Source organism: Chlorocebus sabaeus, chromosome 12, assembly GCF_047675955.1.
Source record: "Chlorocebus sabaeus isolate Y175 chromosome 12, mChlSab1.0.hap1, whole genome shotgun sequence".
NCBI lineage: Eukaryota > Metazoa > Chordata > Mammalia > Primates > Cercopithecidae > Chlorocebus > Chlorocebus sabaeus.
In genome coordinates, this window is record NC_132915.1 from 5566968 (window position 1) to 5579199 (window position 12232).

Consider the following 12232-nt stretch of genomic DNA (forward strand, 5'->3'; position numbering starts at 1 on the left):
CTCGCTTGCTGGGTCCATGCCGCCCTTATGAGCTGTAACACTCACTGTGAGGGTCTGCAGCTTCACTCCTAACACTCCTGAGGCCAGTGAGACCAGGAACCCACCAGAAGGAAGAAACTGCAGACACATCTGAACATCTGAAGGAACAAACTCCGGACTACGATCTTTAAGAACTTTAACACTCACCGCAAGGGTCCGCGGCTTCATTCTTGAAGTCAGTGAGACCAAGAACCTACCAATTTCAGACACATCAGTATGACTTTTCTTGGGTTACAATCGACAGACGAGGGCGTATCTTCCAATAAGCATGGTTTGGATTTTTTTCCCCCTGCAGGTCTTACTTACACACATTTTTTTTGTGCATTATAAAATGGTACAGTCATTTTATAAAACTATTTGGTAGTTTCCTTTTTTAAAAAAAAAAAATTTTTTTTTTTTTGAGACAGGGTCTCACTGTTGCCCAGGCTGGAGTGCAGTGGCATAATCTGAGCTCACTGCAACCTCCGCCTCCGGGATTCAAGCAATTCTCCCACCTCAGCTTCCCTAGTAGTGGTGCACGGGGACTACAGGCGTGCGCCACCATGCCCCGCTAATTTTTTTTTTTTTGTATTTTTGGTAGAGACAGGGTTTTACCATATTGCTCCGGCTTGTCTTGAACTCCTGGGCTCAGGTAATCCGCCCACCTCATCCTCCCAAAGTGTTGGGATTAAAGGTGTGGGCCATTGCCCCTGGTGCCTTTCAATTTTAATGTCCTTTATAAATTCTGAAATGATACATTTGCATATGAAGCAGAGCTATATTTGTCCCCTTAAATTTTGTAGTAATGCAGGTATTTTATTTATTCATAACCCCACATACATTCACCTCTCATGGGAGTCTCACACTAGGGATTTACTAACTTTTGCAAGGAGAATGCCTTTATCTCTCATCTTCCTACATCCCTAACCCTGGGGCCCAATATTGGAGCTTCTTCCAGGAAAGCACTTGGCCAAGGTTTCACCTTCTTTACATTCTCACCTGCACTTGATATTGTCTGTTTTGTTGATTACAGCTATTTTAATGGGTGTGATGTGATTCTCTTACGGGTTTACAGAAGATTTCAACTAAGCATTATACAGATCTATTCTGTCTTCAAAAACACTTTTCCCTGAGCCCATATCCTGGGGGTTAGGTGATGGGATGGGAAGGGAGACGTTACAACAGAGAAAAGCCTTTTAAAGCTCACAGCTGCTCTTCCTCTCTTTAAATTTTTATTTTTATACTTTGGTGAAATTCACATGACATAAAAGTAACTACTTTATTTTATTATTTTAGTTTTTTGAGACGGCGTTTCACTTGTGTTGCTTAGGCTGGAGTGCAATGGCACGATCTTGGCTCACCGCAACCTCCGCCTCCCAGGTTCAAGCGATTCTCCTGCCTCAGTCTCCCTAGTAGCTGGGATTATAGGCATGTGCCACCACACCCAGTTAATTTTTTGTATTTTTAGTAGAGACGGGGTTTCGACATGTTGGCCGGGCTGGTCTCAAACTCCTGACCTCCTGATCCCCCCACCTCGACCTCCCAAAGTGCTGGGATTACAGGTGTGAGCCACCACACCCGACCAATTTTGTATTTTTAGTAAAGACAGGGTTTCTCCATGTTGGTCAGGCTGGTCTTGAACTCCCGACCTCAGGTGATCTGCCTGCCTCAGCCTCCCAAAGTGCTGGGATTACAGGCGTGAGGCACAATGCCGGGCCTATTTTATTTTTTGAGAAAGAGTCTTCTTGCTCTGTCACCCAGGCTGGAGTGCAGTGGCACAATCTTGGCTCACTGCAACCTCTGCCTCCCGGGTTCAAGCGATTCTCCTCCCTCAGCCTCCCGAGTAGCTGGGATCACAGGCACCTACCACCGTGCCTGGCTCCAACATGCCCAGCTAATTTTTGTATTTTTGGTAGAGACGGGTTTCGCCACGTTGGCCAGTCTGGTCTTGAACTTCTGACCTCAAGCGATCCGCCCACCTTGGCCTCCCCAAGTGCTGGGATTACAGGCGTAAGCCACGTGCCTGGCTCAAAAGTAACTATTTTAAAGTGATCAATTAGGTGACATTTACTACATTCTCAGTGTTGTGCAGCCACCACCTCTGTTTCCAAAACATTCTGATCACTCCAAAATAAGTGGTTCCCACTAAGCAGTTAATCCCAATACCTGCCTCCCTTGGCCCCAACAACCACCACCCGCCAATCTAATTTCTCTGTTTCTATGGATTTATCTATTGTGGATACTTCATATAAATGGAATCATACAATATATGACCTTTTGTGTCTGGCTTATTTAGCATACAATTTTCAAGGTTCATCAGTATTTCATTCCTTTTTATGCCTGAATAATGTTCCATTGTATGCAAATACTACAATTTGATTGGTCCCCCGTCTCCCCGACACCTTTTTTTTTTTGAGACGGAGTTTTGCTCTTGTTGCCCAGGCTGGAGCGCAATGGCACAATCTCGGCTCACCACAACCTCCGCCTCCAGGTTCAAGCGACTCTCCTGTCTCAGCCTCCCGAGTAGCTGGGATTACAGGCAAACGCCACAACGCCTGGCTAATTCTGTATTTTTAGTAGAGACGGGGTTTCTCCATGTTGGTCAGGCTGGTCTTGAACTCCTGATCTCAGGTGATTTGCCTGCCTCAGCCTCCCAAAGTACTGGGATTACAGGCGTGAGCCACTGCCTCCAACGGGGCCCCCTTTCTATAATTTCTGTCTCATTATATCTCATTTTGTTCATACTTTGTTTTCCTGTTACTTTTTTTCCCTCTGAGCATATTTAGGACAGTTGTTGATTAAAAGTGTTTGTCTAGTAAGTCCAATGCTGGGTTTCCTGAGAGATGATTTCTGTCCTTCCTTTGCCCCACCCCTCTTTCCCCCGGCCAAATGGGACATTCTTTCATGTTTCTTTCTATGCCCTGTATTTTTCTTGTTGTTGAACACCAGGTATTTTGAATACTAGAATGCAGTGACTCTGGGAACCAAATTCTTCCCTGTCCTCAGGGTTTGCTGTTGTTGATTGCTGAGGGCTGCAGTTGTCTGCTTAACAACTTGTCCAAACCATTTGCACAGACTGTATTCCTGCTTGTGTGTGGTCAGTGAAGTCTTTGTTACAATATCTCATTGGTAAGCCAGTGACCTGAGGGAGAGTTTCTTAGATGTCTGGAGACCAAAAGAAAATTTTAAAAATTTTGATTCTCCCGGTCTTTCCAGTTTGGCTCTGAGAGGGGCACTCCCTCAAAGCTATGGCAGTCTGCTTACAACTCTGCCTTAGCCCTCATCCGCTACTTGCTCCAGCAGAGGTGCAAAGCTAGCCTTCTCTTAGGTCTTTTCTGAGTATGCATCCAATACTGGGCAGGTATGTTGTACTCTTTTTTCCCTGGTATATGCATGGTCCTTCCAAGCCCATGTCCCCCAAGAAACTTCCCCCAGCTTCCTCCTTCCAAGGTTTTTGGATTTTCTGCTGCTTGCTCTGTCCACCATCCCTTGCCCCAGACAGGCATGGGTAGCGCATGACTTTAAATCTTTCTACAGGCTGGGTGTGGTGGCTTATGCCTGTAATCCCAGCACTTTGGGAGGTCAAGGCCGGCGGATCACCTTAGGCCAGGAGTTTGAGAACAGCCTGGCCAACATGGCGAAACCCCGTCTCTACTACAAGTACAAAATTAGCCGAGCATGGTGGTGCATGCCTGTAGTCCCAGCTACTTGGGAGGCTGAGGCAGGAGAATCGCCTGAACCTGGGAGGCGGAGGTTGCAGTGAGCCGAGATCTCACCACTGCACTCCAGCCTGGGCGACAAAAGCGAAACTCTGTCTCAAAAAAAAAAAAAAAAAAATTTTTTTTTTCTACAGACGCTACCACTTCCCAGAAAGCTACTCCAACTTATGAGAGGGTGGTGGCACAAAGGTCAGCCTCTGCACCAGTCCCTTCAGGAACCAGCAGACAGGTCAGAATGAACAACCACAGTTTTTAAAGAAGGTCTATATTCATCCCTTGGTACCAAGCAAGCTACACCAAGAACATGAGCTGCTATCGTCACAGCCACTCCTGCTGTGCTAGGGAAGGATAGATGATAGCCCAGTGAAAACACCATAATATTAATACTTTCACTGAAATTCATACGCCTTTTCTTCACCAAGCACTTGCCCAGTCGTTGCAAGTGTTCTGAAAGTTCTGAAAGTTTATTCTGTCAATTTCAGATTCCAGAGTTCCAAGTTTATTTTGTCAATTTTTGGCAGTTTATGGTGGTTTCAGAGGAGATACTGATTCTTTGAGTGCCCTACTCTCCCATTTTCTTTGGTTTGGCAGTTTCTTAAACTGTAAACATAAGCTTGCCATGCAACCAGTAATTCCACTCCTAGAAATCTAACCATGAGAAATGAAACCAAGTCCATACAAAGACTTGCACATGAATGTTCACAGCAGCTTTATTTGGTATAGACAAGTTCTAACCACTCAAATTCTCAACTGGTGAATGGATAGTCAACTATCAAAAATGGAGCCAGACTTTTGATTGTCTATCATTTACAAATCTCCAAAATTATCCTCTTTAAACATGAGTGATTTCATGTCACTATCCCCCCTCAAAAATATAAAGTGATTTTTTAAGAGCCTAGAATGAAGACTATATTTCTAAAATGTGGTACTCAAGGTCCTCTGTAACATTTCTCCAAACTTACTTTCTAGCCTTTGCTTCTAATATTACAGCCCAGTCCTAGTGAACAGTCTTCCTTCAGGCACCACCTGTAAACATTCTTGTCATTCTACTCAACTGCCATCTCTTCAGGAGATCTCTCTGCTTCCTCTACTATGTCCCCATGTAATCTGTAGAGCATAGCAATCACGTGTGGTTAGTTAGGTGTATATATTTGTTGCTTCAACCAAATAGTGAAGCACTGAAACAACTATATAACATGCAATTTGTTACTGCTAGCATAATACCTCGGCACATAGTAGGTGCTTGAAAAACATTTGCTGAATTCATGAATGTACGAATGTACATGAGCTACAAATGAAAAAGCTAAAGAAAATTTAAAAGAAATTAGTGAAACTGGGAATTATGGAAGAATAATTGAGAAGTAAATGTAAACAAGAAAGGAAAAATAGGGAAAATTTTATATAGATGTTTTAAGTTAAAGACTCTAGAGCTTTAGGGAAGACACTTGGCCCAAGACAGAAGCAACTACTGCAGTTCCTCACACATAAGAGCCTGTTGAATGAACAATACCACTAATTGGTTAAAACTAACTTACAGCCAGGCATATCCCAGCACTTTAGGAGGCTGAGGTGGAAGGGTGGCTTGAGCCCAGGAGTTTGAGACCTGCCTGGGCAAAATAGAGAGACCCTGTCTCTTTCAAAAATGTCAAAATTAGCCAGGCATAGTGGCGCGTACCTGTGTCCTAGCTACTCTGAAGGCTAAAGTGGGAGGACTGTTTGAGCCTGGGAAGTCAAGGCTGCAGTGAGCCATAATGGTCCCACTACACTCTAGCCTGGGTGATAGAGTAAGACCCTGTCTCAAAAAAAAAAAAAAAGCAAACGTAGAAACAAACAATAAAACAAACAAAACACTGAACACCTATCTGTGCCAACGCTATGTGAAACACATACTTAGGCAACACCCTCATCTGATTTTGGGAAGCAAAGAGTATATGGAAAAAGCCAATGCCGTCAGGGACTTGTTTGGAAAGTATGTGTATTGCTGCAGACGGGAGTCATTTGAATGGTACCTCATGAAATAGGCCAGGCTGGGACTGGGGGATGGTTGGGGTGAGGTGTGGCCAGGTCCCTGACACATTCTGAGGAAGTGGAACTAATCCTGGTGTTTTCATTTGGCCTTTGGTTATATTTGACAGCATAATGCTTGCATAGGGCTTGTAATGGTTCAAGAACCTGAACTAAGGAGAGCCATCAACTCATAGACAGAAAGCTTAGTTATTGCCACATACCCAACTGTGGCTAATACTCTTCTCCAAAGACATAAAGAAGCAATTTTCAGTATGCAAACATTTAAATTTTACCTTTACTGTTGTGAATTATAGATACCAAATGGCATACCATCATAAACAGATGATGGCACAGCTCTTCCAGCTAGCATGCTGGTGATTTCATAGTGAAAATATTGTTTGTTTCACTAAAGCCTGCTTGAAAAATTTGAATGTGAAACAACTCTTATCCACTGAGGACTTTGCCTAAGTATAACTGATAGTTTTAATTTACCCTCCAAAAAAAGAAGAAAAAAAACCCTCACTTCTCTGTGATTTAAGCATATATTTAGAAAAAAATGCTAAGAATGAATAAAGCACCCATAGTCTTTGAACCTCATATATTAATTTAAGAATGACACTTGTGAGATACAGCTAAAAACTACAAGATTCCTGTAAGCATTTACCAATATGCTATAAGTGAATGAAACAAAGAGAAAATAATCAAACCAATAAATACTGACAGATTAACAGGTACAAAGCTTGCACTAGGTTACACAGTAAAGCAGTCCAACAATACAAAGGATGTTATATTCAGGAAATAAAGATAAATGCATCTTGATTGAATAAAGTTATACTAAACACTAACTTTTCTCTTTGTTACAAAGGCTTTTTATAGGGTAGTCTACATGAATATTCTTCTGCTGAATATGTTTAACTCTATACTAGTGTATATCACCACCACCCAGCCATGCTTGTACAATTTGACCTTGACCCCACAGATAATAATTGATGAGACCAAGGATGGACACATGACCCAAGATGACCCAATCAGACTGTCTTGGAGAAACTTCACATTGAGAATCTGACCACCAGTCTTGGAAGTTGCTTAAACTGAAGACACATAGACGTGTCATTTTGCCATGTGCCTGTCAAACACAGTGAAAGCTATTCTGCAGAAGACAACACCTTTTGGGAGAGGAGAGGGAGGTAGACTTACAGAAAGTGGTGGGGCTAAGGGAACACAAGACCTCAGAAAAAGAAAGCAAGATAGAGAATCTGAAGACTGGGTGGGCCACAAGGGTATCCCCATTCCTTTTCCCAGGCCCTAGGGAGTCGCTCTACTCTTCCTGCCCTTTGAGAGCAGAATATTCTTCAGTGCCCTTCCAGTACATCCCCTTGTGTACTAGGGCTTATTTGAAGTGTTGTTTCTATTACTTGCCACCAAAAAGAGTCTTAACAACTACAACAGTCATTTCTATTCCATTACTTAGTGACAATGAGGAATATGGAATGGGGATGGGTGTCTTTTTTTTTCCCCCCCCAGAAAGACTATCTAGGACACCATTATTGAACACAGATAATAAAAGAGAGGGCAGAATTGGGCTCCATGTTATTTTTTCTTTACCTTTCGTCAATCTGCAGGGCCCTAAGCAATTATTTTAATGAATTTTTCAGTTTTACACTTGTTATCTTGGGAAGAGGATCACTGACCTCTTCATTCTGTTCTATCTGGAAGTCCCACAACAATTGACTTTTTAAATTGTTTTAAAATTATTTTTTCCTTTTTGCTTTCTTTATTACCTTTTTAAAAATGTGTCTTTGGGCCAGGTGTGGTGGTTCACGCCTGTAATCCTAGCACTCTGGCAGGCCAAGGCAAGCAGGTCACCTGAGCTCAGGAGTTCGAGACCAGCCTGGGCAACATGGCAAAACTCTGATTCTACAAACAAACAAACAAACAAAAATTAGCCAGGCATGGTGGCATGTGCCTGTAGTCCCAGCTACTTGTGAGGCTGAGGTGGCAGGATTACTTGAGCCCAGGAGGTTGAGGCTTCAATGAGCTGAGATCATGCCACTGCACTCCAGCCTGGGTGACAGAGGGAGAGCCTGTCTCAAAAACAAAACAAAACAAAAAAACACCACGTATTTTTCCCGTGTTAGTTGAAAAGTCACATACCTTATTTTTGTTAAGTGGTTACCTTAGACATTTTATCATCTGTACTCATCAAAGTCTAAACAAATCCATGTCTCAGTCCTCCTCTTGAACACAATAATTCAGATATTTTCATTTCAAGCAACTTTGTATTACTGTGTATTTTTGAATTCTAGCTTAAAAAGCCTCTCATATGGCATCATTATGATTATGTTATACAGTCACTGTTTGACATATTTACCATATTCTTTGCTTTTTATTCCTTCTTGCATCTCAAACCTTCCTTCTTGGATCATTTTCCTTCTACTTGAAGATGATCCTTTCATTCTAAAATGTGTGTCTATTGAGGTAAATTCTCTCAGTTTCTATCTATCTAACATTCTCTTTATTTCACTTTCATTCTGAAAGAGAGTATTTGTTGGGTATAGGAAGTATGCTATTATTTTCTGTGAGAGGACTGAAGCTACCAGTCTATTGCTTCCTGGTTTCCACTGCTGCTGTTGAAGGATCAGAGTTTGCCAACATAGTCAATTCATTCCTTTTGGATGCTTCAAAGATGTTCGTCTCATCTTTGGTAACTGAAGTTCCATTAAATTGTATTTAGGTGTGATTGTAATCTCATAATGATTAAAATTTATATTTTTTGTTTGGATCTTATTTGGTTTCTTGACACAGATTTTTATAATACATAAAATATAATGTATGTCTTACAGAATGCAGGAAAAAACCATAAAATGTAATATGGCTTAACAGAATCTTGCCAACACCCCAGAAGTCCCCTGGCATTCCTTTTCCCCGTCATATACCTCTCACTTTCTGCTAAAGTAGTAAGTATCTTGATATTTATTTATGTATTTATTTTTAAAAGATGGGGTCTCGCTATGTTGCCTGAGCCAGACTTGAACTCCTGGGCTCAATCTTCCTACTTAGCTTCTGAGTAGCTGAGACTATAGGGGCATAACACTATGCCCAGCTATCTTGATTTTTATACAAATACCTTCCTTGCTTTTTTTTTCCCCTTAGGTATTTTTCTCTACTTAAGTGTGCAACCCTAAACAAGAAAGTTTATTTTTTTGCCTATTTCTAAACTTTATGTATATAGAATCATAAAACATACATTTTGTTTGACTTGTATTGCTCAGTATTTTGTTTGGGAGGTTCATTTATGATGTTGTATGTAGCTCTATGCTGTTGTTCTTCTCAATTCTAAATGGTATTTCATAATAAGAATACATCACAGCCTTCAGAGTAGCAAGGACTACAGGTGCCCGCCACCATGCCCAGCTAATATTTTGTATTTTTAGTACAGACAGGGTTTTGCCATGTTGGCCAGGCTGGTCTTGAACTCCTGGCCTCAAGTGATCTGCCTGTCTCAACCTCCTAAAGTTCTGGGATTACAGGTGTGAGCCACTGCACCCAGCCCCTGGGCATGTGTCTTGATATACATGTGCACAGGTTTCTTTGGATATACATATATATACACATACCTAGCGATATGTGAATCTTCAAATTTTACAGATAATATCAAAGTATTTGTGTCAGTTTACAGTTCCATCAGCAGTATATGAGAATATCTATTGCTCCATATCCTAATGATTGGCAGTTAGTCTTTTAAATCTTCTTTTTAATACCCACCATTCTGGTAGGTATGCTATGGAATATCATAATGATTTAAAATTGCTTTTCTTTTATTAATGGATTTAACACTTACATTTGTTTACTCATCATTTGAATTTTGTGAATTTTTTTGGTGCGAATGGTCTGATCAAATTGTTTACCCATTTTCCTACTGAGTTGTCTGTCTTTACCTGCCATACCTACCACTTATTTACTGTTTCCAAGATGTTTCTGGCCTGGTATGGTGGCTCATGCCTGTAATAATCCCACTTTGGGAGAGGCCGAGACACAGCCTCATATTTAAGCCATTATGTATAGATATGTAATGCATTAAAATTTATTTAAATCTTAATTTAAATAATAAATCTTAATGCATTGCATGCCTATTTATTGATATGGGATATCAATAGATATACACATCCCGTAATAAATATCCCACATCAACAAACAGGCATGCAATGCATTATGATTTTTAAAAATTATTGTTGTAAAATACAGATAACATAAAATTTATCTTAACCACTTTTAAGTGTACAGTTTAGTGGTATTAAATATATTCATAATATTGTGCAACCATCACCACCATCCATTTCTATAACTCTTTTCCTCTTGTAAAATTTAAACTTGACACCTATTAAACACTGACTCCCCATTCCTTCCTCCCTTTGCCTTTAGCAACCACCCTAAATCTCTAATTTAGACTACTCTAAGTACCTCATGTAAGTGAAATCATACAGTATTTGTCTTTTTGTGACTGGCTGTTATCACTTAGCATAATGTCCACAAACTTCATCCATTTTGTAGCACATATCAGAATTTCCTTCCTCTTTAAGCTGAATAATATTTCATTATATGGACAGAACGCATTTGTTTATCTATTCATCCTTTGATGAACACTTGGATTGCTTCCAATGTTATAGCTATGGTGAATAATGCTGCTATGAACACAGGGGTAGAAATATCTGAAGACCCTGCTTTAATTATTCTGGTATGTACCTCAAATGAAATCACTGGATCATAGGGTAATTCTATTTTTAATTTTCTTAGGAACTGCTCTGCTGTTTTCTACAGCAGCTGTACCATTTTATATTCCTACTATAATAGTGCGCAAGGGTTCTAATTTTTCTTGCCAGTGCTTGTTATTTTCTGTTTTTTGGATAGGAGACATTCTTTTTTTTTTTTTTGAAACGGAGTCTCACTCTGTCACCCAGGCTGGAGAGCAGTGGCGCAATCTCAGCTCACTACAACCTCCACCTCTCAGGTTCAAGCGATTCTCCTGTCTCAGCCCCCCGAGTAGCTGGGATTACACAAAACTTTTACATTTTCACTAAGTCCAATCTGTCTCTTTTCCTTATGTTGACTATACCTTTGCTGTCATATCTAAGAAATCACTTGCCAAATCCAATGCAGTGAAGCTTTTCCTGTTTTCTAAGACTATTACACTTTTACATGTAGGTCTTTGATCCATTTTGAGTTAATTTTTATATATGGTGTTAGGTAACGTTCCAACTTCATCCTTTTGCATGTGGATATCCAGATTTCCTGACGCCATGTGTTAAATGAATGTCATTTCCTCACTGAATGGTCTTGGCACATTAGTCAAAATTAATTTGACTAAGTATGGGAGGGTTCATTTTGGGCTCTGTGTTCTATTCCATTAGCCAATGTCTGTCTTTATATCAGTCCTACATTGTTTTCATTATTGTAGCTTTGTAGTAAGTTTTGAAATCAAGAACTGTGAGTCCTCCAGCTTTGTTCTTTTTGAAGATTGTTTTGGCTATTCGGGGTTCCTTGAGATTCCATGTGAATTCTAGAATGAGTTTTTCTATTTCTGTGAAAAACATCACTGGGATTTTGACAGAGATTTCATTGAATCTGTAGATCGCTTTGAGTAGTACTGACATCTTAACACAGAGTCTTCCAATCCATGAATTTGGGATGTGTTCCCACTGATTTATGTCGTCTTTATTTTCTTTCAGCAATGTTTTGAGTTTTCACTGTACAAATCTTTCACCTTCTTGGTTAATTCCTAGGTATTTCATTCTTTTTTATGATATTATAACAATATCATAAATTGTTTTTGTAATTTCCTTTCCAGATTGTTCATTGTTAGTGTATAGAAATGCAACCCATTTTTGTTTTTGTTTTTCTAACCAATTTTAGTGTGTTCACTTTGTATTCTGCTACTTTGCTGAATTTATTTGTTTTCACAGGTTTTTTGGGGTAGAATCCTTAATTTTTTACATATAGATCACATAATCTGTAAACATAATTTAACTATTGCCTCTTATAGACAGCCTATAGTTATATCATTTAAAAAATATATTCTGCGAATCTTGTCTTTTGATTGGAGAGTTTAATCTAGTTACATTTAAAGTAATTACTGATAAGGGAAGGATTTGTTTTTGTCATTTTGCAATTTGTTTTATATATTCCTTATAGCCATTTTGTCCATTTCCTGTATTACCTTTTCCTTTGTGTTTGGTTGGCTTTTTCTAGTGAGGTATTTAAGCTCCTTTCTTGTTTCCTTTTGTACACGTTCTGTAGTTATTTGCTTTGTGGTTACCTTGGAAATTACATTTAAGATCCCAAAGTTGTAACAGTCTAAATGGAATTTATACCACTTTAACTTCAATAACGCACCTAAACTCTGTTACTTTAACAGCTCTGTCACAAAATTACATCTTTATGCATACTGAGTCCCAAAACACAAGCTACAAATTCTTTGAAATACATTAGTC

The 12232-nt window shown here is 39.8% G+C and overlaps 1 protein-coding gene across 1 annotated transcript in view; it reads right to left on the reverse strand.

Annotated features, from left to right (window-relative positions):
• Positions 1-12232, reverse strand: part of CENPP (centromere protein P) — a 269089-nt gene that overhangs the window by 24715 nt on the left and 232142 nt on the right. The gene's annotated exons all lie outside the window — the stretch shown is intronic.